The sequence below is a fragment of the Salvelinus fontinalis genome, chromosome 33 (genome assembly GCF_029448725.1).
Source record: "Salvelinus fontinalis isolate EN_2023a chromosome 33, ASM2944872v1, whole genome shotgun sequence".
In the NCBI taxonomy this organism is placed as follows: Eukaryota; Metazoa; Chordata; class Actinopteri; order Salmoniformes; family Salmonidae; genus Salvelinus; species Salvelinus fontinalis.
Window position 1 is genome coordinate 31010450 of NC_074697.1, and position 25662 is coordinate 31036111.

The following is a 25662-nucleotide window of genomic DNA, read 5'->3' on the forward strand; positions in this document are numbered from 1 at the left end:
ATTCATGAATCTGCACAATCCTTAACAGACAGCCCTCTCTTCTCCCTCTTCTCACCTGCCCTCTCTTCTCCTCCCTGCTCCTGCCATGCCAGCAAAATGGCTCTATCCCTGGGAGAGCAGAGCTGAACAAAGCCAACCCTAAACAATGAGGTGACTGTGCCTGCAATCTCCCTATGGGAGGTCATGCTGATCATTGACACATTCTGACATGCATTGTGTCATTCTCCACAACTTTCTACCCTTTGGAAAATGTCTAATACACATCTGTTAATGCATTTGCTGAAAGCACATTTCCATAGACATTACAGAAACCGATTGGTACAGTGTTCAATTAGCTCTTCTAATAAAGTGCGTTATCTAACATCCAAAGTTTACTGAGGACATCACGTTTCTCCAATACTTTATATAAATTGAAAATGTCCCCTTAAAGCATATTCCCTTATTGCTAATGCCCCCTACACACCTGATCCAATGGCTAGAGTGAAGGCTTCCCCACAGGCTGCCATGGTGATGCCCTGTAGGCCCAGGAAGGGCACACGACGGGTGCGACGGGAGCTACAGCCCAACTGACCATGCTGGTTACTACCAAACGTGAAACACTGACCCTTCTCTGGACACACGGAACAGGGGAATTAAATGTGTGAAGAAGATTGTTATTTTGTATTGTCAAAAGACACATAGAAGCACAATCATCCTATAGTAGATAATAGTATTACAATACATCTACATGTTTTACTATTTAAGCATGACACGGGGATGTCATGTCCTTGAAGCTTATAGGAACTTTTGGTTTCTAATTACAATGGGTTCAGGAACTGCATGGTGACATTTCAGATGAAGACAAAATATAATTTAACCTGTGACAGCAACAGAGTGGGCTGTTCCAATATAAATGTAAACAACCTTGTCCACGTTCAGCGGTGCTGATTGGACAAGACTGAACGAGTGGACTTCTTCAATCTGGTCACAGGGGGCTGGCTACTTTGCAGCGTTGATTTTATCCAACTGCAGCTTGTTGAACATAACCAAGCACATTTTGAGGAGTCGCAATTGTTTTCATGGCTCCAATGTAAATTATAATGGGGAGCCCAATTCTGATCTTTTGCTCAATTATTGGCATGCAAAAGATCTGATCTGGTTGGTCCAAACCCAATTATTGGAAAACTAACAGAAGTGGACTGCCTGTGTAAACACAGCCTTGGAAGAAAATGTCAATCTACTATTCTGGTCAATTAATTAAAAAGAATGTTTGAATCGTATCAAAAGGGAAACATTGATATCTTAAAAGTAAACTAGATACAGTTGACCTTATCAGCTGAAATGCGTTTTCTACAATTTCACACTACAAAAGCGTAAGGAGGAAATGCTGAGTCATGCTCTGTAAGAATTCATTGGGGGGGAGTTTCTTGTTCTGTGTTCAAGGCAGAGAAAATATTCAGTACGGAGTAGAGTGAGTAAGAGAGTTAGGGAGGGCAGGAAGTAGGTAAACCACATGTAACTGGGCAGTGCTGTCTCCACTCAGCATCACCCTGCTATAGCACTCAGACCTGGATTCAAATACTATCTGAAATCTTTCAAATACTTTGACTTTAAGCTTTAACCTGTCTGTAGTGACAGATAGGCAAGGTTAGCAGTTTTGAGAATATTATATTGGTCCATTAAACCAAGCAAACTCAATTAAGCACAGATCAAGTATTTGAAATTATTTCAAATAGTATTTGAACCCAGATCTGATAGCACTGTGCTCATTCTCCTAACCCTCGCTCTAATAGAACCCTGCTTCCTGCCCATGAGGATTTCTGGTAGATGGGTTAACTATCAGAGAGAGTGTTTGTCATCATAAGAGAATGCTGCCTCACTGGATATTGGCCCAAAAGAAAATGGCATACACCACCTCTATACATCCATGCATTAGTTTAACACAACAAAGCATGTACATGAAGAGCTATGTCAGTGCTTAAGCAAGCAGGGTGTTGGTGCAGTGGAAATAAAGGGCATGTTTCACCTTTAACGTGAGCGCTGCTCTTAAGTGAGTTCTTAATGAAAAGGATCGCTCGCATTAATAGTAACCTCTGTGGAATGCCAGTACAATTTCACAGCACTTTCATGCAATGACTGAATATGTTCATTATGTTGTTACTACATTCCAAGGGAAAGTTTATCCTAATGAATGCACAATATTTAGGCTAGAAAACAAGCATCTGTTCAGCTCTGTTCACCTCGTTCTGCAAATTGAAAATAAATAGAGGAGATTATAGGTACGATGAGCTGATGGGTGTGGCTTTAGCACAGTGTGTGTTTTAATCCCTAACAAGGGAATACTAATCTGCTCCACCACAGTGATAAATGGTGATAAGGGAGCAGGTAATAGAGCTGGGACTTTAATCCTGTGTTATCTGCTTTTGGTATTGGACTAATGACAGCTCACTCAAGACTATGACTTGACTAACAGTGTATCCCGGTTTGAGAAAGTGTACCTACTAAACGCCAGGTCAGCAGAGTGGAGATTACATTCTGTAGGGGAGGACAAACACTGATGAATGTTCTGTAAAAGAGGTGATTACATCCACACTTCCAAATGCAGCTTACATTCCAATGCTGCTCCAGTGCTTTCTGATAGTGCTATATACTGCAGTGTGTGTGTGCGGTAGCAAAAACACACAGTGAATAAATATTGATTTCCTATAGTGAAGCTACCCTACTGAGGCTGACCTGACAGAGATGCTGTGCCCCCCAGCAGGAAACAATGAGCAATGGTGTACATCCCAAATGACACACTATTCCCTATATAGTGCACAACTTTTGACCAGGGTCAATAGGGCACTGGTCAAAAGTAGTGCACTAAGGGCCCATAGGGCTCTGGTCAAAAGTAGTGCACTATATAGGGAATAGGGTGCCAGTTGAGATGATATTATGGCCTGTACCTGTCATACAGGTGGTGAAGAGATCCCCACAGGACACAGACTTGATGGTAACTCCAGACTGGCCCTCCAGGAAACGAGAGATGAACTGCAGCTGCATCTGTTCTACTGCACCAGGCAGAGTGGGCACACCAGATCCTACTGACATCACCTGGCACCGTACCATTAGGATGTGGTTTGGAAATGTGTGAATACTGCTGATACTAAAGACTATCCAGATAGCACTCTCATATTGTTAAAAACAAATCCTTCATTTTGTCAGGTTTTAACCATTCTAATGCATAATCTGAGGGTATTAAAGAGGCAGCTAGTAGCTTAGATGGTTAAGGGCAATATTTATCTATGAAACCTAACTGAGGTTGACAAGGCTAATTCAGACAGAGAAGGGAAATGTGGATCAAGAAATCCAATCTGACCTCCCAGGTGATGAGTCAGCCTGACTTGGTGACGCCCATCTTCTGTGTGCGTCCCAGGGCCACCTGGAGCACCTCTGTGTTGAGCATGGGCAGACGCAGGGATGCCACTGCCCCATGTGTACACTGATGACAGCGGGAGGGAGTGCAATTTTCCTGTTCCCATCTGTCCATCTAGTACAGGACAAAACATTATACTAAAAGGTGTTAATTATTACAGAACCGGTTCAATCATAGATGTGGCAGGTATGTCACTGACCTCTGAATGACCTTGTGCCGGTCATTCGCCCTCCCGGTTTACCATGACCTCCTGACTGCACGGTGGACAGTGGTTTCTCAATTCTGGACCAGAAATCTAAATGTATTTGAATATTATATACATACACTTCCAATGGTAATGTATGTATACATCAGATAAATTGTTGTTTTCTTACGATTAGTCTGGTGACTAGAAGCTAGAGGCTTTGTCCAAAATGGCATCCTATTCCCTATTATAGTGAACTGTATAGGGAATAGTGTGCCATTTGGGTTAGACTTTTGTGGCATTCACTACCTGCACATTTTGACGTTGCCTATATCAGTGAAGAGGTTGAGCAGGGGTTTGATGCAAACAGGGTGGGCCATGATCTCATTGAGCTGTGGGTGTTTGGATGGGTCCAGGTTGAGCATGTTCATGATGAGCTTCCTGAGTTCTGGACTGTACCGGTCTGAGATGGGGGCAAAGGTACCGCTCATGATCTTCAACACTAGGGCAGGTAGGTTCTGTAAAAGAAGGAAGAGTGAGTAAGCCCAAGGAGAGGAATTAAATATTAAAACTATGCTAATGCCTTGATTTCTTTATGGGTTTACTTTTGGAACAGTAATCTTTACGCATCATCCCACAAATTAAATACATTTTACATAGAGTTGGAAAGATACGTGCTTCAAAGACTAATGTGAGATATGATTCACTTCAATGCTATTTTTGAATCTTTTGGATCCTGTGCAAGGACAGTTTCTGAAATTGGAATGACAATGTACGAAGTGAATTTGAAAGAAATGTGTACAGCAGCCTCAAAAGCTCTCGAGGCTGGCTAGCTCATATAGAACACAGCCCAGGGCCCAGATATCACTCTTCTGATTATAGGGCTTTCCATCACACAGCTCCGCAAAGTAGATAAACTCTACTGCCAGTGCTGCCTATGACTATGCTTATCATCAGCGTACGCATTTTGCTGTTACTATGTAGTCAGGTGACCAATGCTAGATCATGTCCACTCACAGTGTAGGCTTTGCTCTTGCTGACAAGGATTTTGGTGATTCCAAAGTCGCCTATTTTGACAATCACTTGATGCTTGTCAAGCAGATTGTTCTGGGTCTTCAGCTTGCATTGTAGGGTGGACTTGTTGTGCACATGGTACAGGGCCAGCAAGCTCTGGACTAAGAAGTACAGGATGGTGTCCTCATCCAGCAAGGAGTTACAGTGCTTCTGAATGTAGTCGGCTAGGGCTCCACCTACAGTAAGAAACCAGGAAAATAATAGTTACAGTAGAATAGATCATGCTCTCAGGCCACCGAGTTTTATAACATAATGCAGTGCCCTATATCATATCTCCTGAAGCTCTATAACAGGGACTGACATCTGATGAGACTGAATAAGACCTCATGGGGAACATCTGACAAGCAAAACATATGACACCCTATGTTACAGCATAGGTGTCAGATTTTCATGAGAACAGTGAGCTATGTAACTTACGTGTTATGTAACAAACAATTGTGTGTGGGAGGGGGGGGGGGGGTTAATGTGACAGTACCTGGTGCATATTACATAGCGATCATCAGAGCCTTGTCCTCCAGGAAGTTCTCATAGTACTCTATGATGTTGGGGTGGTTGAGCAGCTTTAGCACCTGGCACTCGTTCTGGGCGTTGAGGCGTTCATCACTGAACATCTACTCTACTGGGATCTCCTTCAGGATCACAAAGGCCCCGTCACTGCGCAGGCGACACAGGTGCACTATCCTGTCACACATGACATGGGAAGGTGGAGAATGAGTAGCGTGGCGAAGAGTTGGGAAAGTGTGTTCTGGTGTAGGCTATCCCCTTACAGTGGGCCTACTTGCTTGTATGCTCTTGTACATTATTGCTACTGATATTGATGCTAAATCAAATCAAATTGTATTTGTCACATGTGTTTAGCAGATGTTATTGAAAATTGCTATGTAATGTGAAATCTGTGAATGTATTGTAATGTTTTCAAAATTGTATAAACTGCCTTAATTGTGCTGGACCCCAGGAAGAGTAGCTGCTGCTTTGGCAGCAGCTAATGGGGTCATACATACAAATGCATTCATGCATGTGGGCATTAGAACTAGAATTTGACAATTTATATAATGGGCAAATAACATAACACATCACAGTTAGTTATGACTAAAAAGACAACACAGTAGCTTTGCACTCGTCGTGTACTAGTATTGTACAATATTGATTAGGGCAGCGATAGAAATACAATGAGCGCATAATTCTAATTGTATGAGCCCGGGACATTTAATTAAAGATGCGCGCGACTGAACCAATGTACATGCTGTCTGTGATTTAAGTTTGACAGGAAGAGAAATTAAAAATCACAAAGTATGAATAAGAGTGTGCCTTAGCACTGTGCCTTAGCAGTGTAGTTTCATCAGGAAGTTCAAAGTGAATTCTTTTGGATTACCCAAAAGCTCCTATTCGGACCACTTTGATTTTCTCATACTTCTCCATCTCTGTAAAAAGACAAGGCTGTAAAAAACATCCAAAGTCGTCTCCAGGCAACACTTCCTCTGCTCCTGTAGGGAACAACTAGGGACAAAAAGCACGCAGGTTTGAAAGCAAGCTTCTTCTGTTTTCCTTGAGCCCGAGTCTAGGGCTATTTGTGGTTACACAAAGGCTTTTTGTTGTAGGCTATTATTGAATGCTCTTTCATATAATTTTACTAAATTAGACATTGTCATCATAAATACTGTTGTGCGTGTGTGAGTGAGTGAGTGAGTGAGTGAGTGAGTGAGTGAGTGAGTGAGTGAGTGAGTGAGTGAGTGAGTGAATGAGTGAGTGAGTGAGTGAGTGAGTGAGTGAGTGAGTGAGTGAGTGAGTGAGTGAGTGAGTGAGTGAGTGAGTGTTAATTCCCATATTATCTCCCTCCTAGGTAGGGCTGCAGATAAGTGTCTAGACGGCATGTAATTATGGAGCGCCTTCCCTTCGGCTGAGATAAGCAGGCAGCTGGCAAGGCCTTGTCAGGTCTGTAATGCGCTGGTTACACATCACAGCCCTCATTTGAAGCAGCAAATGTTCTGCTTATTCTCAGGTACATCTTCCAACACCACATGCTGATCTAAACAATACATCACTGTACTTTGGCACTGGTGAAAATCATTGTAATCAGTGTCTGTTTACACTGTTTGTTGACCTTGCTGAACTCAAATGTGGACTCTCTCACACTACCTGGACCTGCTGGGTGACATATTTGACCTGCTGGGTGACATATTTCGTTTTGAGTTGTGTGCTATCACTGGGAGTGTTTGTGTGTCACTGGATGGATGGATGTCAATGTCCAGGAATGCACTATCTGAAGGTGTAGTGTAGGGTGCACACCGAAACTACAGACGTTAAATCACGTAGTACGTACCCGAGGGGGAAGATAAGAACAACTGAAACTGCTTGACTGGTTGTAAATCAATCTGTAGAGATGATCACATTTATGAGATCTCAAGAGATGAGAGACACCTCATAAAAGTGCCAGGAATCAATGGGTGGAAGTCAGAATCACATCCAAAATATGTTATTACCTAACATCTACTTTCCACTGCAGATTGTTTACTAGATGTGGAAACTAGAGGGTGGTTACATCTCAAATGGTACATCTTCCCTACATAGTGTACTACCTCTGACCAGGGGCCATATCTCTGGTCAATTTACATTTGTTTAATTGAACCTTTATTTAACTAGGCAAGTCAATTAAGAACAAACTCTTATATACAATGACGGCCTAACCCGGCCAAACCTGGACGACGCTGGGCCAATTGTGCGCCGCACTATGGGACTCCCAATCACAGCCGGATGTGATACAGCCTGGATTTGAACCAGGGACTGTAGTGATAGCCTCTTGCACTAAGATGCAGTGCCTTAGACCTCTGTGCCACTCGGGAGCCCAAAAGTAGTGCAGTATGTAGGGAAAAGGGTGCCATTTAGAACTCAGCCAGTGCCTGTCTCGTTAGTGGTTCAGGTCTATAATGAGGTTGACTTGCTGACCCAGACAATGTGTGGTTTATCTACTTTATCTACATCTTTGTCTACATGATAGAGGTGCAGTGTTCTTATCTGCTGTGTTCATGGTGGTATGACTCTATTCACAGCAGTGAAGTGAGGGCTCTACTGAGTTGGTTTAGCTCTTATGTCTGTATTCATGGAGTGATGGGTTTCTGTTGATTTCAGTCAACAACATTGTTACAGCCTAAACACCTTTCTTTGTCTGTCTGTCAACAAAAGAAACCATCATTCATTAACAGGCAGAGAAATATGTGTCACGTTTGTTTCCATCAGCTCACCCGTGACTTAAAGTACAAACATAACAACCCTTTGTTCATTGGAACTCCATTTGGGAAATCAATTGACGTTCACTGAATACCTTTTATGTGGCATTCATTGATTTTAATGCTATCATTTACATTTCTTCATTGATTTTAATACAGGCCTTCTTTCTGTACATCAAATAAAGAGAAATATGCACACACTATATTAGGCACAGACTACACAGGTTTTCCGTGGTAAATCTGGCAGTGTGTAATCTAGTTTCCCCCAGCTGTGCATTCAGATGAATCTTCCCCATCCTCCACTGAAACAGGTTTATTTGTGTTTGTCTATTAAAATGCACTAACGACCCTCAGAAATAAATGAACCCTTCGATTTTTCACTTGATTTGCTGTTCAAAATCTCCATTGTACTTTTTCTCTGTGACATTAGGGTTGCGTCCCAAATGACACGCATTTCTCTATAATATTGCACTAATTTTGACCAGAACCCTATGGGTTAGTGCACTGTATAGGGAACAGGGTGCCATTTGGGACACACCCTAGAATCAATACAGCCCAAATGAGCACTGAACCAGGCACTAAGAATCCATTCAGCCGCACCACATGATATTGGGATTGGAACACCTACTTTGGACAGACACAAAGAGGTATTTCTTCCATTAGCCTCTACAAGAAAGCCAATCACAGCGCATTTCCACTGAGGATTTACCCCAGTGTTTTTTTTACCCAAAGGGCTCAGACTTTTCTGTTTCCATCTATGCGGGCACGCTCTGACTTGGGCCCAAAGTCAGGCCACTGGTACTTTTCAGCTGGTATTTACAGAACAATGGTTAACTGAAATTAAACACCTCACAAAGCAACATTCTTTGTGGTGCAGAGGTTGTTGATTCTGCTCGCCAAGTCTTTAGTTTCACACTCCTGATGGAAACACATTTACACTATAGATGACATTAACATAAAACACTGTTGACCCACTAGTGTGGGGGTAAGTCTACATGGAAAAGCACCAACATGAATTTGGTCCTTTTCTTTGCGAGTTTCAACAAAGGTAACCTATCTGCTTCTTTTAAGAATTCAGATTCATAAGATGGTATGCAAAATAGGTGTTATGTCACATCCTATGACAGAACTAGCCCTGGAGGAGGGTGATAGACCTATCATGGGTGATGGACAGACATGCTGCCTTTCGACTGTAACACTAGTGTATACAACCTGATGTTATACTAGGGAAATTGTGTTTCCATACCTAGAGCTGACTTGTACAGAGCAGAATCAAAAACCTATGCATAAGCAAAACAGCTGCTTTGTGAGGTGTTAAAGTTTTTATTTTACCCTTATTTAACTAGGCAAGTCAGTTAAGAACAAATTCTTATTTACAATGTTTTTATTTGTATTTATTTCACCTTTATTTAACCCGGTAGGCCAGTTGAGAACAAGTTCTCATTTACAACTGCGACCTGGCCAAGATAAAGCAAAGCAGTGTGACAAAAACAACAACACAGTTACACATAAACAAACGTACAGTCAGTAACACAATAGAAAAATCTATGTACAGTGTGTGTAAATGTAGAAGATTAGGGAGGTAAGTAAATAAATAGGCCATGGAGGCGAAATAATTACAATTTAGTATGAACACTGGAGTGATAGATGTGCAGATGATGATGTGCAAGTAGAGATACTGGGGTGCAAAAGGGCAAGAAATAATATGGGGATGAGGTAGTTGGGAGTGCTATTTACAGATTCGCTGTACCTGTACACAGCCGTTGGTAAGCTGCTCTGACAGCTGATGCTTAAAGTTAGAGAGGGAGATATAAGTCTCCAGCTTCAGTGATTTTTGCAATTCATTACAGTCATTGGCAGCAGAGAACTGGAAGGAAAGGCTGCCAAAGTAAGTGTTGGCTTTGGGGATGACCAGTGAAATATACCTGCTGGAGCGCGTTCTACAGGTGGGTGTTGCTATGGTGACCAGTGACCTGAGATAAGGCGGGGCTTTACCTAGCAAAGACTTATAGACGACCTGGAGCCAGTGGGTTTGGCGGCGAATATGTAGTGAGGGCCAGCCAACGAGAGTATACAGGTCAGTGGTGGGTAGTATATGGGGCTTTGGTGACAAAACGGATGGCACTGTGATAGACTGCATCCAATTTGTTGAGTAGAGTGTTGGAGGCTATTTTGTAAATGACATCACCGATGTCAAGGATCAGTAGGATAGTCAGTTTTACGAGGGTATGTTTGGCAGCATGAGTGAAGGAGGCTTTTTTGCGAAATAGAAAGCCAATTCTAGATTTAATTTTGTATTGGAGATGCTTGATGTGAGTCTGGAAGGAGAGTTTAGTCTAACCAGACACCTAGGTATTTGTAGTTGTCCACATATTCTAAGTCAGAGCCGTCCAGAGTAGTGATGCTAGTCGGGCGGGAGGGTGCGGGCAGCAATCGGTTGAAGACCATGCACTTGGTTTTACTTTAAAAGCAGTTGGAGGCCACAGAAGGAGTGTTGTAGGGCGTTGAAGCTCGTTTGGAGGTTTGTTAACACAGTGTCCAAAGAAGGGCCAGATGTATACAGAATGGTGTCGTCTGCGTAGAGGTGGATCAGAGAATCACCAGCAGCAAGAGCAACTGTAACGGCTTTCTTCCTGGGATGAAGGAGAGGACCAAAATGCAGCGCAGTTAGTGTTCAACATGTTTAATTAAACAATAAACGATGAACATTAACAAATAACAAAATAACAAACGTGAAAGCCGAGACAGTCCTATCTGGTGCAGAACACAAACACAGAGACAGGAAACAACCACCCACAATCCCCAACACAAAACAAGCCACCTATATATGATTCTCAATCAGGGACAACGATAGACAGCTGTCTCTGATTGAGAACCATATTAGGCTGAACACAGAAACAGACGAACTAGACACACAACATAGAATACCCACCCCAACTCACGCCCTGACCAACTAAACACATACAAAACGGAAAACAGGTCAGGAACGTGACAGCAACATCATTGATATATACAGAGAAAAGAGTCAGCCCGAGAATTGAACCCTATGGCACCCACATAGAGACTGCCAGAGGTCCGGACAACAGGCTCTCTGATTTGACACACTGAACTCTATCTGAGAAGTAGTTGGTGAACCCTTCATTTGAGAAGCAAAGGCTATTGAGTCTGCCAATAAGAATGTGGTGATTGACAGAGTCGAAAGCCTTGGCCAGGTCGATGAAGACGGCTGCACAGTACTGTCTTTTATCGATGGCGGTTATGATATCGTTTAGGACCTTGAGCGTGGCTGAGGTGCACTCATGACCAGCTCGGAAAACAGATTGCATAGTGGAGAAGGTACGGTGGGATTCGAAATTGTCGGTGATCTGTTTGTTAACTTGGCTTTTGAAGATTTTAGAAAGGCAGGGCAGGATGGATATAGGTCTATAGCAGTTTGGGTCTAGAGTGTCTCCCCCTTTGAAGAGGGGGATGACTGCAGAAGCTTTCCAATCTTCGGGGATCTCAGACGATACGAAAGAGAGGTTGAGTAGGCTAGTAATAGGGGTTGCGACAATTTCGGCAGATCCTTTTAGAAAGAGGGTCTAGATTGTCTAGCCCAGCTGATTTGTAGGGATTCAGGCTTTACAGCTCTTTCAGAACGTCAACTGTCTGGATTTCGGTGAAGGAGAAGCGCGGGGGTGGGGGGTGGGGGGGGGGGCTTGGGAAAGTTGCTGCAGAGGGTGCTGAGGTGTTGGCCGGGGTAGGGGTAGCCAGGTGTAAAGCATGGCCAGCCGTAGAAAAATGCTCATTGAAATTCTCGATTATCATAGATTTATCGGTGGTGACAGTGTTTCCTATCCTACGTGCAGTGGGCAGCTGGGAGGTGGTGCTCTTATTCTCCATGGACTTTAGTGTCCCAAAACTTTTTGGAATTAGTACTACAGGAAATACATTTCTGTTTGAAAAAGCTAGCCTTAGCTTTCCTGACTGACTGAGTATATCGGTTCCTGACTTCCCTGAAAAGTTGCATATCACGGGGGCTTTTCGATGCTAATGTAGAAGGCCACTGGATGTTTTTGTGTTCGTCAATGGCAGTCAAGTCTGGGGTGAACCAAGGGCTATATCTGTTCTTAGTTCTACATTTTAAAAATGGGGCATGCTTATTTAAGATGGTGAGGAAAGCACTTTTGAAGAGCAACCAGGCATCCTCTACTGACGGGATGAGGTCAATATCCTTCTAGGATACCCGGGCCAGGTCGATTAGAAAGGCCTGCTCACTGAAGTGTTTTAGGGAGCGTTTGACAGTGATGAGGGGTGGTCGTTTGACCGTGGACCCACTACGTTACGCAAGCAATGAGCCAGTGATCACTGAGATCCTGGTTGGACAGCAGAGGTGTATTTAGAGGGCAAGTTGGTCAGGATGATATCTAAGAGGGTGCCCATGATTACAGACTTAGGGTTGTACCTGGTAGGTTCCTTGATAATTTGTGTGAGATTGAGGGCATCTAGCTTAGATTGGAGGATGGCCGGGGATGTTAAGCGTGTCCCAGTTTAGGTCACCTAACAGTACGAACTCTGAATATAGATGGGGGGCGATCAATTCACATATGGTGTCCAGGGCACAGCTGGGGGCTGAGGGGGGTCTATAGCAAGAGGCAACAGTGAGAGACTTGTTTCTGGAAAGGTTGATTTTTAAAAGTAGAAGCTCAAATTGTTTGGGCACAGACCTGGACAGCCTGCAGAGTTCTGTCATACTATCTCTGCAGTAGATTGCAACTCCGCCCCCTTTGGCAGTTCTATCTTGTCGGGAAATTTTATAGTTAGGGATGGAAATTTCAGGATTTTTGGTGGCCTTCCTAAGCCAGGATTCAGACACTGCTAGGACATCCGGGTTGGCGGAGTGTGCTAAAGCAGTGAATAAAACAACCTTAGGGAGGAGGCTTCTAATGTTAACATGCATGAAACCAAGGCTTTTACGGTTACAGAAGTCAACAAATGAGAGCACCTGGGGAATGGGAGTAATGCTGGGGGCTGCAGGGCCTGGGTTAACCTCTACATCATCAGAGGAACAGAGGAGGAGTAGGATAAGGGTACGGCTAAAGACTATAAGAACTGGTTGTCTAGTGTATTCGGAACAGAGAGTAAAATTGCCCAGATTTCTGGGCGTGGAAGAATAGATTCAAGGCATAATATACAGACAAGGGTATGGTAGGATGTGAGTACAGTGGAGGTAAACCTAGGCATTGAGTGACTATGAGAGAGGTTTTGTCTCTAGAGGCACCATTTACGCCAGGGTCACCGCATGAGTGAGGGGTGGAACAAAAGGGCTAGCTAAGGAATTTTGAGCAGGGCTGGAGGCTCTACAGTGAAATAAGACAATCACTAACCAAAACAGCAACAGACAAGGCATATTGACATTAGGGAGAGGCATGTGTAGCCGAGTGATCATAGGGTCCAGTGAGTAGCTAGGCGAGCTGGAGACATGGTGATTCAGACAGCTAGCAGGCCGGGGCTAGCAGGCTAACGGATGGGCCTCAGGGGGACATCACAACGGGAGAGCCTGTTGAAACCCCCTCGAACAGCTACGTCGGCAGACCAGTCGTGATGGATCGGCAGGGCTCCGTGTCGGCAGCAAAGGGTCCAGGCCAATTGATAAAAGAGGTATTGAAACCCAGGAATTGTCTGATGGATATTTTCGGCTAGCCGGGAGATGGGCCTAGCTCGAGGCTAGCTCCAGGCTAACTCGTGCTTGCTTCGGGACAGAGATGTTAGCCAGGAGTAGCCACTCGGATAGCAGCTAGCTAGCTGCGATGATCTGGTGTAAAGGTTCAAAGCTTGCGGTAGGAATCCGGAGATGAGGTAGAGAAAAAGCAGTTCAATATGCTCTGGGTTGATATCACGCTGTGCAGACTGGCAGGAATTGACCGGGCTGAGGCTGGCTGATGTCCTAGTTAACGGTGATGACCACTAGTAGTGACTAACTGACTACTAGCTAGTAGCTAGTTAGCTGGCTAGCTGCTGATGGGGGTTCCGGTTCTAAAGTATAAAAAATATCAGATCCATACCACATTGGGTGAGGCGGGTTGCAGGAGAGTATGTTGAGATTTTTAATATTTGTATATTATAAATTTAATATATACGAAATATATATGAAGAAAACTATTATACATAGGACGGGACAAGACTGCACAAAGACGTCTGACTGCTACACCATCTTGGATGTTCAGTGACGGCCTACCCCGGCCAAACCCTAACTTGGACGAAGCTGGGCCAATTGTGCACCGCCCTATGGGACTCCCAATCACAGCCAGTTGTGATACAGCCTAGAATCAAACCAGGGTCTGTAATGACACCTCTAGAACTGAGATGCAGTGCCTTAGAACGCTGCACCACTCAGGAGCCCCTGTTAAATAAATGAAAGCTGAAAAGTACCAGTGGCCTGGCTTTGGCTTCAAGTCAGAGCAGGTCTGCCGGAGCCATGGCCCAGTGAGACACGAGTGCTGGCCTCCGTAGATGGAAAAGGAAAAGTGTGAGCATTTTGGGTTTCTTGTGTTATTAATTCTATTTCTTGTATGTTTATGTTCTACTTTACTTCATAGCACTACTCTTATTGATTACTGCATTGCTGTAAAATAGCATGCAAGAAAGGCATTTCACTCTACATGTGCATGTGACATTAACTTTAAACATAAAACACTGGGATTAAATAAAAAATTGTAATAAAATGTTATTCATCACATTCTTCGTAAACAACAGTGACTGACAGTGAAATGCTTACTTACAGCCCCTTCCCAAAACTGCAGAGAGAAAGAAAATGGAGAAATAATAGAAAAGTACACAATGAGTAACGATAACAGACTAAATCCTGTATGGAAATGTGCCGACAGACAGACTGCACCGGTAGGTTTCGGTGATACTATCAGTGTGAGATCTGCCCTGAGCAATACTGCAGTTCTCACTGTGTGAAGGCTGATGACAAAGGGAGTGTGCTGAAGCAGGAAACTCAAGCATCAGGTTACACGGCTGCTCACACTTGAAAAGGCACCTTATTACTAAGACCTGCATTTTTTTTGTTTTAAGAACAAATTCAGTTAAGAACAAATTTACAATGACGGCCTAGCCCAGCCAAACCCTAACGACGCTGGGCCAATTGTGCACTGCCCTATGGGACTCCAAATCACAGCTGGTTGTGATACAGCAGTAGTGACACCTCTAGCACTGAGATGCAGTGCCTTAGACCGCTGCAGGACACTCGGGAGCCCAAGTATGGGGAACACAATCACTATAATGAAATATGTGGACCAATAGGCATTAAGACACTCAAAAACCACATACACAGCATGTCATAGCCAACATAACATACACATAGGCTATGCTAATACATTGTATGCCTCAGGCATATACAGTGGGGCAAAAAAGTATTTAGTCAGCCACAAATTGTGCAAGTTCTCCCACTTAAAAAGATGAGAGAGGCCTGTAATTTTCATCATAGGTTCACTTCAACTATGACAGACAAAATGAGGGACAAAAATCCAGAAAATCACATTGTAGGATTTTTTAAGAATTTATTTGCAAATTATGGTGGAAAATAAGAATTTGGTCACCTACAAACAAGCAAGATTTCTGGCTCTCACAGACCTGTAACTTCTTCTTTAAGAGGCTCCTCTGTCCTCCACTCGTTACCTGTATTACGGCACCTGTTTGACCTTGTTATCAGTATAAAAGACACCTGTCCACAACCTCAAACAGTCACACTCCAAACTCCACTATGGCCAAGACCAAAGAGCTGTCAAAGGACACCAGAAACCAAAGAGCTGTCAAAGGACACCAGAAACAAAATTGTAGACCTGCACCAGGCTGGGAAGACTGAATCTGCAATAGGTAAGCAGCTTGGTTTGAAGAAATCAACTGTGGGAGCAATTATTAGGAAATGGAAGACATACAAGACCACTGAATCTCCCTCAATCTGGGGCTCCACGCAAGATCTCACCCCCTGGGGTCAAAATGATCACAAGAACGGTGAGCAAAAATCCCAGAACCACACGGGGGGACCTAGTGAATGACCTGCAGAGAGCTGGGACCAAAGTAACAAAGCCTACCATCAGTAACACACTACGCCGCCAGGGACTCAAATCCTGCAGTGCCAGACGTGTCCCCCTGCTTAAGCCAGTACATATCCAGGCCCGTCTGAAGTTTGCTAGAGAGCATTTGGATGATCCAGAAGAAGATTGGGAGAATGTCATATGGTCAGATGAAACCAAAATAGAACTTTTTGGTAAAAACTCAACTCGTCGTGTTTGGAGGACAAAGAATGCTGAGTTGCACCCAGAGAACACCATACCTACTGTGAAGCATGGGGGTGGAAACATCATGCTTTGGGGCTGTTTTTCTGCAAAGGGACCAGGACGACTGATCCGTGTAAAGGAACGAATGAATGGGGCCATGTATCGTGAGATTTTGAGTGAAAACCTCCTTCCATCAGCAGGGGCATTGAAGATGAAACGTGGCTGGGTCTTTCAGCATGACAATGATCCCAAACACACCGCCCGGGCAACGAAGGAGTGGCTTCGTAAGAAGCATTTCAAGGTCCTGGAGTGGCCTAGCCAGTCTCCAGATCTCAATCCCATAGAAAATCTTTGGGAGTTGGAAGTTGAGTTGAAAGTCTGTGTTGCCCAGCAACAGCCCCAAAACATCACTGCTCTAGAGGAGATCTGCATGGAGGAATGGGCCAAAATACCAGCACAGTGTGTGAAAACCTTGTGAAGACTTACAGAAAACGTTTGACCTCTGTCATTGCCAACAAAGGGTATATAAAAGTATTGAGATAAACTTTTGTTATTGACCAAATACTTATTTTCCACCATAATTTGCAAATAAATAAATTAAATATCCTACAATGTGATTTTCTGGATTTTTTTTCTTCTCATTTTGTCTGTCATAGTTGAAGTGGACCTATGATGAAAATTACAGGCTTCTCTCATCTTTTGAAGTGGGAGAACTTGTACAATTGGTGGCTGACTAAATACTTTTTTGCCCCACTATATATATATATATCAAAGAAAAATATCTCAAATGAATATGCAACCATTTAAACAACTGCATTAGCATGAGAAGCAAAAACATATTTTACTTATTAATCTAAAAGTGTATATTTTCCTTCCAAAAACAGTTCTTCCCCGCTGGAATCAAAACTGTGTTCACTCAGTCCTCATCTATTTATTCATGGGTCACTCTCCCGGTGAATATCTGCAATAATCTCATCTAAATTTGTATACTTGGACTTCGATTTAGCTTTTCCAGTCTTAGTAGCCATGTTTTACTTAATCAGTTTTGAGAAAAGTTTGTAGAAGAGAAGGAACTGCTGTGTAACGTAAACTACCATGCTTCCTGTTTGCTTTCACCTCAGAATGTACACTGTTGCGCACAGCTCTAGCATGATGGTTGTTTGTCGTACAAAGGGCGTTCACATACTGCTGGAAAGCCCAGCTCATTGGTTATCTAGCTAGCTATGTTTCAAAACGATAGGTGCTCATTGGACCAAGACACTGTCAATCAAGTGAACACCGCTCGTCTCATTGGTGCGTAATGATGGCTGACCTTCATGGGCTAATTGCCGTGTTGTGTTGCCAATACATAATGTAGAATGATGAAACACGTTTGGTTGCCATCTAGAGTGTCTGAGGATTGCCCCCTAACCAACAATGCAGTTAAAAAAAAATACAAATAAGAAATAAAAGTAACAAGTAATTAAAGAGCAGCAGTAAAATAACAATAGCGAGACTATATACAGGGGGGTATCGGTACAGAGTCAATGTGCGGGGGCACCGGTTAGTTGAGGTAATATGTACATGTAGGTAGAGTTATTAAAGTGACTATGCATAGATGATAACAACAGAGAGTAGCAGCGGTGTAAAGGGGGGTGGGGGCAATGCAAATAGTCTGGGTGGCCATTTGACTAGATGTTCAGGAGTCTTATGGCTTGGGGGTAGAAGTTGTTTAAAAGCCTCTTGGACCTAGACTTGTAGCTCCGGTACCGCTTGCCGTGCGGTAGGAGAGAGAACAGTCTATGACTAGGGTGGCTGGAGTCTTTAACAATTTTTAGGGCCTTCCTCTAACACCGCCTGGTATAGAGGTCCTGGATGGCAGTAAGCTTGCCCCCAGTAGTGTACTGGGCCGTACGCACTACCCTCTGTATTACCTTGCGGAGGAGGCCGAGCAGTTGCCATACCAGGCAGTGATGCAACCAGTCAGGATGCTCTCGATGGTGCAGCTGTAGAAACTTTTGAGGATCTGAGGACCCATGACAAATCTTTTCATTCTCCTGAGTGGGAATAGGTTTTGTCCTGCCCTCTTCACAACTCTCTTGGTGTGCTTGGACAATGTTAGTTTGTTGGAGATGTGGACACCAAGGAACTTGAAACTCTCAACCTGCTCCACTACAGCCCCGTCAATGAGAATGGGGGCATGCTCGGTCGTCTTTTTCCTGTAGTCCACAATCATCTCCTTTGTCTTGATCACGTTGAGTGAGAGGTTGTTATCCTGGCATCACACGGCCAGGTCTCTGACCTCCTCCCTATAGGCTGTCTCGTCGTTGTTGGTGATCAAGCCTACCACTGGTGTGTTGTCTGCAAACTTAATGATGGTGTTGGAGTCGTGCCTGGCCGTGCAGTCATGAGTGAACAGTAAGTACAGGAGGGGACTGAGCATGCACCCGAGGGGCCCCTGTGTTGAGGATCAGCGTGGCGGATGTGTTGTTACCTACCCTTACCACCTGGGGGCAGCCCATCAGGAAATCCAGGATCCAGTTGCAGAGGGAGGTGTTCAGTCTCAGGGTCCTTAGCTTATTGATGAGCTTTGAGGGCACTATGGTGTTGAACGCTGAGCTGTAGTCAATGAATAACATCCTCACATATATACAGCCAGATTATCTGTAATACGTTTCCTGACTGCCACCTCACATTCCTGCACTACGAATGCTGACCCAGTACATCCTGTCCTTAGATCTTTTGAACCATTTTTGTAAATGGCCACAAAATCCTGATACACAGTATCCAGGTGTCTATTAAACAAATCAGATGGATCAACACCCTCCATATCTTTCTGTAGTCTTTACAACACTTCTTGATCAACTACTGGAGGTGGGAATATCTACTGCTGAACTAAACTCCTTTCCATACAGTCCCCTCGCCTGAGTATTACCCACCCACCCAAAGCTTGTGTTCTGTCCTCGCTCATGTTCCCAGCATGTCTGTAAAATCCTTTTTGCAGGATGAGACACCCCATGTCACTGTAGATTGACCCAATAATTAATTGCCAGCTGATGTCTCCTAATCAGCAATGGCATATCCTCCATCTCCACCTGTAGTACAGCCACTGGGGAGGTCTGAAACACCCCACTACATATTCTGAGTCCTTGCCCCTGTATGACATCTAGCCTTTCCAATGAGGTCTGGGCTGCAGAACCATATGCTATACTGCCATAGTCTATTACAGATCAGATCAATGCAGCATACATGGTCTTCAATGAGGAACGCCCAGCCCCCCACTCCTTTCCCGTCAGACATCACATCACATTTAGCACCTTCTTACACCACTCTCTCAATGTGTTCTGCCCAGAACAGTCTAGTGTCAAAATATACCACAAAGAACCTGAAGGCCCCCACCCTCTCCAAGTTTCTCCCATATAACCTCAAGCATACCTCACCTTCCTCCTGGTAAACAACACTGTCTGAGTTCTCTTGAGAACATGAAATCACCACAACTCTACTTAATCAATTGCTTCCTGTACCTTTCTGACTATGAGCATGTTGTGGGCACCACATTACCTTACTTCTATCCTGGCCCTCCACCCAGCACGTTTTTTAAATTTAAATTGAACTAGGCAAGTCCAATTCTTATTTACAATGATGGCTTACCCCGGCCAAACACGGACGAGGCTGGGCCTATACGACTCCCAATCATGGCCGGATGTGATTCAGCCTGGATTCGAATCAGGGACTGTAGTTACGCCTCTTGCACTGAGATGCAGTGCCTTAGACCGCTGTGCCACTCAGGAGCCCTTCCAGGTCCAATATCTGTCAATGATTATAGCAGTTCACTACCACCCCTCCTCCCCCACATAGTCCTGTTCAATACCTTTGCCTAGCATCCTGTAAGGAAATCCTTGCTTTATAAAGGCGGCACATCCCGCAACACCCTGTATGATAAACGCAACAGTCGGTTTGAGCCATGTTTCCTGCACACAAATCACATCTGGCATATCCGCAATTTGCTGCTTGAACTCCTGCCCATTTAACCAAGTAAGTGCCACTGACTGTAGAAGACTAATTAATTGGTTTATCTCGTCGCTTGATAGTTACTATGTTGCATTGTGCTAACTAGCTTGTTAATTTGTTTGTTAGCAAGCACTATCGGAATTTGTGACTAGCCAAAAATGAGTTTGATCATCTTAGAATTTACAATTGTAGCTAGCTACGTATAGTACACTGTTTTGGGTTTACTACGAAAGAAAATGTAAACCCCTCAAACTAATGGACCTCCTAATTCGAAATACCAGCACATGCGCAACGTTACTGGAGCCTTTATTAAGTATGGGGGGGTCGATTAATCCCGCCCGGGCGCCTATGTAGGCTAGTTATGCATTGTCTGAAAGTTAATTTGCATGCGATTTGGAACCGCAAAACTGGGCTGACTCCCAGGTGTGAGCCAGATGCCCCTTTCAAAACCCACGGGGAAGTCGTCTCAAAACAAAAGTGACGTAATTAAGCACTTGTAGAAATTACTATTGTTTTGTTCCCATGCAAAATTGATTGCTTTTGATAAAAACGCATCGACTTCTCAATTAAAACTTGCTATAAAATTCTAACATTTATTTTGCCTTGTTGACAAAATTACCGAGAGGCGAAAATTAGGCCTACTGTTCGATTGGAGAAGGTAACTTGACGGGCCTATGCCCGGTGCCCCGCGGCTCATTATAATCGAATCTGTCCTGTCTTTCAAAGTAAAGTTTCTGCATGAATGTGTGCAGTTAGTGAGTGTGTCCGGTCCAATGGACACATGCTGTGCAACAATCACAAAGCAGCCGCTCGTCCATGAAGTTGACTTAGGACAGGTGTGGGGGTTGCCTCATCAGACAGACACACAGTAGACCTTGATGAAACAAGATGACCAAAAACATAACTGCATTGTTATATTACATGCCCTCCTTTTGAAGAAAAAAAGGATACAAAACCATTAATTATACCTGTCAAAAGGATTCCTCTAAGCCTAAAAGCTCTAAAAGTGAGTTTAAAAAATATTTGTGCTGTAGACATAAGCATGAAGTGCCCCCAAGTGGTTCATATCCGAATTTATCCATGTTCAGCGGCATCCTCTTCACAATGCAACAACTTTCCTTCAAACTCTGCGTCACTTGTGGGTTTGCTGTCACCTGGGTCCGTATAACGCTTATCAATGTATTGACCTAATACACTCGTTCTAATTGAACTATAAAGTATTAGTTTCAATATTTACATTTTCTGTTCCATTCGTTTAAATTGAATAATATAAAATTGGTTTCAACTTATCACTGGTTTTCAATTTTACGAGTGGATCAGAATGTGTATATATATTTTTTTTACAAAACATACACAAACATCCACAACATCACCCGCCCAGACCCACGTGCTCACACCCCCATCCCCAGCGCCTGCATCACTTTCCGCCACATGCCCCATGCGCTTTCAAAATGTAGATAATGAAGCATTTGACCTTTCCATTGTGTTAACGATGGAGGATTGGTTGAGTTCCAGATTTTAAGTATTCGTTTTTTCAAGATGACCGAAGAAAAAAGTATCCGCCCATTCATTTTTTGATTTCATAGTATTCCCAGAAAGCATGGATTATTGAGTCATTGTTAGTTTGGCACTTAAGGAATGACTGCTGTTGTGCTGTAGAATTTGTAAGTTTTGTCTCTTGTATAATAAATTCTATACATTAGTTTACACTGGATTAAGCGTACATGTATGTTAACTGTACTTTCTTTAGTCATGTGTAACCGATGTGAAATGGCTATCTAGTTATGGTGGTGCGCGCTAATAGCCTTTCAATCGGTGACGTCACTTGCCCTGAGACCTTGAAGTAGTGGTTCCTTGCTCTACAAGGGCCGCGGTTTTTGTGGAGCGATGGGTAACGATGCTTCGTGGGTGACTGTTGTTGATGTGTACAGAGGGTCCCTGGTTCGCGCCCGGGTCGGGGCATGGGGACGGACTAAAGTTAAACTGTTACACATGCTCCAACATTCCCTCCATCTTATGCCAATATCAGTTGTTTTTAAGTCTGGGTTCCAATAGTTTTTTTTTTCTGAGATTGTCTGTTGGATAGGCTCTCTGAAAGGTTTTGTATATACAGTGTATATGATCTATCACATGATTATCCTTATCTGACTCAAATACGATACCCTCAGATTGTTCTGATGTCTTGATATGAAACTTTTTTAAGTTGCATGTATTTTGAAATATCTACATTGGTCAGTCCTAGTTAAATTAAATAAAGGTAAAATTTTAAAAAATGATTTTTAATTCTGTCATGGAAATAAATGTATTTCATATGACCAAGTCATTTATGGTTTCTATTCCTTTAGTTTTCCATGCAGACCAATTTATCTGTGGATTCTGAAAAGCTATCCAAGGATTGTTCCGTAGGGTTGTGTTTTTAGGGAGTGATATTGGTTCTTGTAGAATACATTTAATTTTCATCCATATTATTTATACTGTTCTTAACTATGAAGTTGTTAATGTTCTGAGCTTTATCCTTTGAAAATAGACACTTGAAAAGATTCTGGGGATGAGCATGAGCAACTTCAATATGTACCCATTGCTCCTCTTTAGTGCATTTAACTAAATGTCGCAAATAAAAGCCTTGGGTAGGGAGTTGATACAATTCCATTTCTGGAAGGTTAAAAACACCCTCAGACTTAGGAAGATGTACAACTTTCCTTTTTATTCTATGGGTTTTATTTTATTTGCCCTTATAAAATCTGTTATGAATGCACCTCTGTTGCCCTGTAAGAAGCAGGTGTGTGTAATTGTAATTAAGGGTGGGGCCTCTTAGTAGGCCTACCTTGTGCACACAATCTTGGCCATTCAGGAGGCCCCCCTTCACCTAGTGAAGGTTATTCTGTGAAAGGAGTATAAGAGTGGGGGAAGTGTACTTTAGTCCAAATTCTATGGATCAAGATTTGCTCATCCAGAAGCGGTGCTCCTAGTGGCCGGGGACTTTAATGCAGGCAAAATAAATCAGTTTTACCTAATTTCTACCAGCATGTCACATGTGCAACCAGAGGAATAAATACTCTAGACCACCTTTACTCCACACACAGAGATGCATACAAAGTTCTCCCCCACCCTCCATTTGGCAAATCTGACCATAATTATATCCTCCTGATTCCTGCTTACAAGCAAAAACTAAAGCAGGATGTACCAGTGAATCGCTTGATACGGAAGTTATCAGATGATGCGGATGCTACACTACAGGGCTGTTTTGCTAGCACAGACTGGAATATGTTCCGGGATTCATCCAATGGCCATGTCCCAACCAGAAGCCATGGATTACAGGCAACATCCGCATCGAGCTAAAGACTAGAGCTGCCACTTTCAAGGAGCGGGACACTAATCTGGACGCTTATAAGAAATCCCGCTATGCCCTCCGACGAACCATCAAACAAGCAAAGCGTCAATAAAGGATTAAGATTGAATCCTACTACATCGACTCTGACGCTGTCAGATGTGGCAGGGCTTGAAAACTATTACGGATTACAAAGGGAAACCCAGATGCGAGCTGCCCAGTGACGCGAGCCTACCAGACGAGAGAAATACCTTTTATGCTCACTTCGAGGCAAGCAACACTGAAGCATGCATGAGAGCACCAGCTGTTCTGGACGACTGTGTGATAACGCTCTCAGTTGCCGATGTGAGCAAGACCTTTAAATAGGCCAACATTCACAAAGCCGCAGTGCCAGACGAATTACCAGGACGTGTACTCAAAGCATGCGCGGACCAACTGTCAAGTGTCTTCACTGATATTTTCAACTTCTCCCTGACTGAGTCTGTAATACCTACATGTTTCAAGCAGACCACCATAGTCCCTGTGCCCAAGGAAGCGAAGGCAACCTGCCTAAATGATTACCGCCCCGTAGCACTCACGTCGGTAGCAAGGAAGTGCTTTGAAAGGCTGGTCATGGCTCACATCAACAGCATCCTCCCCGATACCTTAGACCCACTACAATTCACACAGCGCTCTAACTGATCCACAGATGAGGCAATCTCAAACGCACTCCACACTGCTGTCATGATGTTGGCCTGTGGGTAAGGTTTATGACTCCCCGATAAATATTTTTCTCCCTTCCCTCTCTCTTGACTCAGCTGAGTGACTCTTGAATAGCCTTTGTTAAACATAGAGAGTCTGGGAACATCAAACAAGTGGAGGGAAAGGAACCATATTTTCGGTAATAGAACCAGTTGAAAATATGTGTTGGTACTTAATGAATATAATGTCAGTTTGGTTGTCATCTGAGACATTATGACTGATGACAGGACGACATAAACTGTATCTGGGAAAGTCTACAAATTATAGTTATCAGATTCACATGGAATTGTTGTGCAATTTAAATGCAATTTAAATGAAACTATTTGTGAAAAGATTACATGTAAATTTTAGCTTCCAAATGAGAGAATTGGGTTTTCATAAGATTAGAGCTATGCTCAATCAGCGGCCCGCCCCTGTGAAGAGACATGGGTTATAAACTATGAAACACACCCTTCTCTACCTCCACTATATACAGTGGGGCAAAAAAGTATTTAGTCAGCCACCAATTGTGCAAGTTCTCCCACTTAAAAAGATGAGAGAGGCCTGTAATTTTCATCATAGGTACACTTCAACTATGACAGACAAAATGAGGGGAAAAAATCACATTGTAGGATTTTTTAATGAATTTATTTGCAAATTATGGTGGAAAATAAGTATTTGGTCACCTACAAACAAGCAAGATTTCTGGCTCTCACAGACCTGTAACTTCTTCTTTAAGAGGCTCCTCTGTCCTCCACTCGTTACCTGTATTAATGGCACCTGTTTAAACTTGTTATCCGTATAAAAGACACCTGTCCACAACTTCAAACAGTCACACTCCAAACTCCACTATGGCCAAGACCAAAGAGCTGTCAAAGGACACCAGAAACAAAATTGTAGACCTGCACCAGGCTGGGAAGACTGAATCTGCAATAGGTAAGCAGCTTGGTTTGAAGAAATCAACTGTGGGAGCAATTATTAGGAAATGGAAGACATACAAGACCACTGATAATCTCCCTCGATCTGGGGCTCCACGCAAGATCTCACCCCGTGGGGTCAAAATGATCACAAGAACGGTGAGCAAAAATCCCAGAACCACACGGGGGGACCTAGTGAATGACCTGCAGAGAGCTGGGACCAAAGTAACAAAGCCTACCATCAGTAACACACTACGCCGCCAGGGACTCAAATCCTGCAGTGCCAGACGTGTCCCCCTGCTTAAGCCAGTACATATCCAGGCCCGTCTGAAGTTTGCTAGAGAGCATTTGGATGATCCAGAAGAAGATTGGGAGAATGTCATATGGTCAGATGAAACCAAAATATAACTTTTTTGGTAAAAACTCAACTCGACGTGTTTGGAGGACAATGAATGCTGAGTTGCATCCAAAGAACACCATACTTACTGTGAAGCATGGGGCTGGAAACATGCTTTGGGGCTGTTTTTCTGCAAAGGGACCAGGACGACTGATCCGTGTAAAGGAAAG

At 43.4% G+C, this 25662-nt stretch overlaps 1 pseudogene; it reads right to left on the reverse strand.

The window, feature by feature from the left end:
- LOC129832008 (serine/threonine-protein kinase Nek8-like) overlaps window positions 1-25662 on the reverse strand; it is a 49340-nt pseudogene that overhangs the window by 5032 nt on the left and 18646 nt on the right.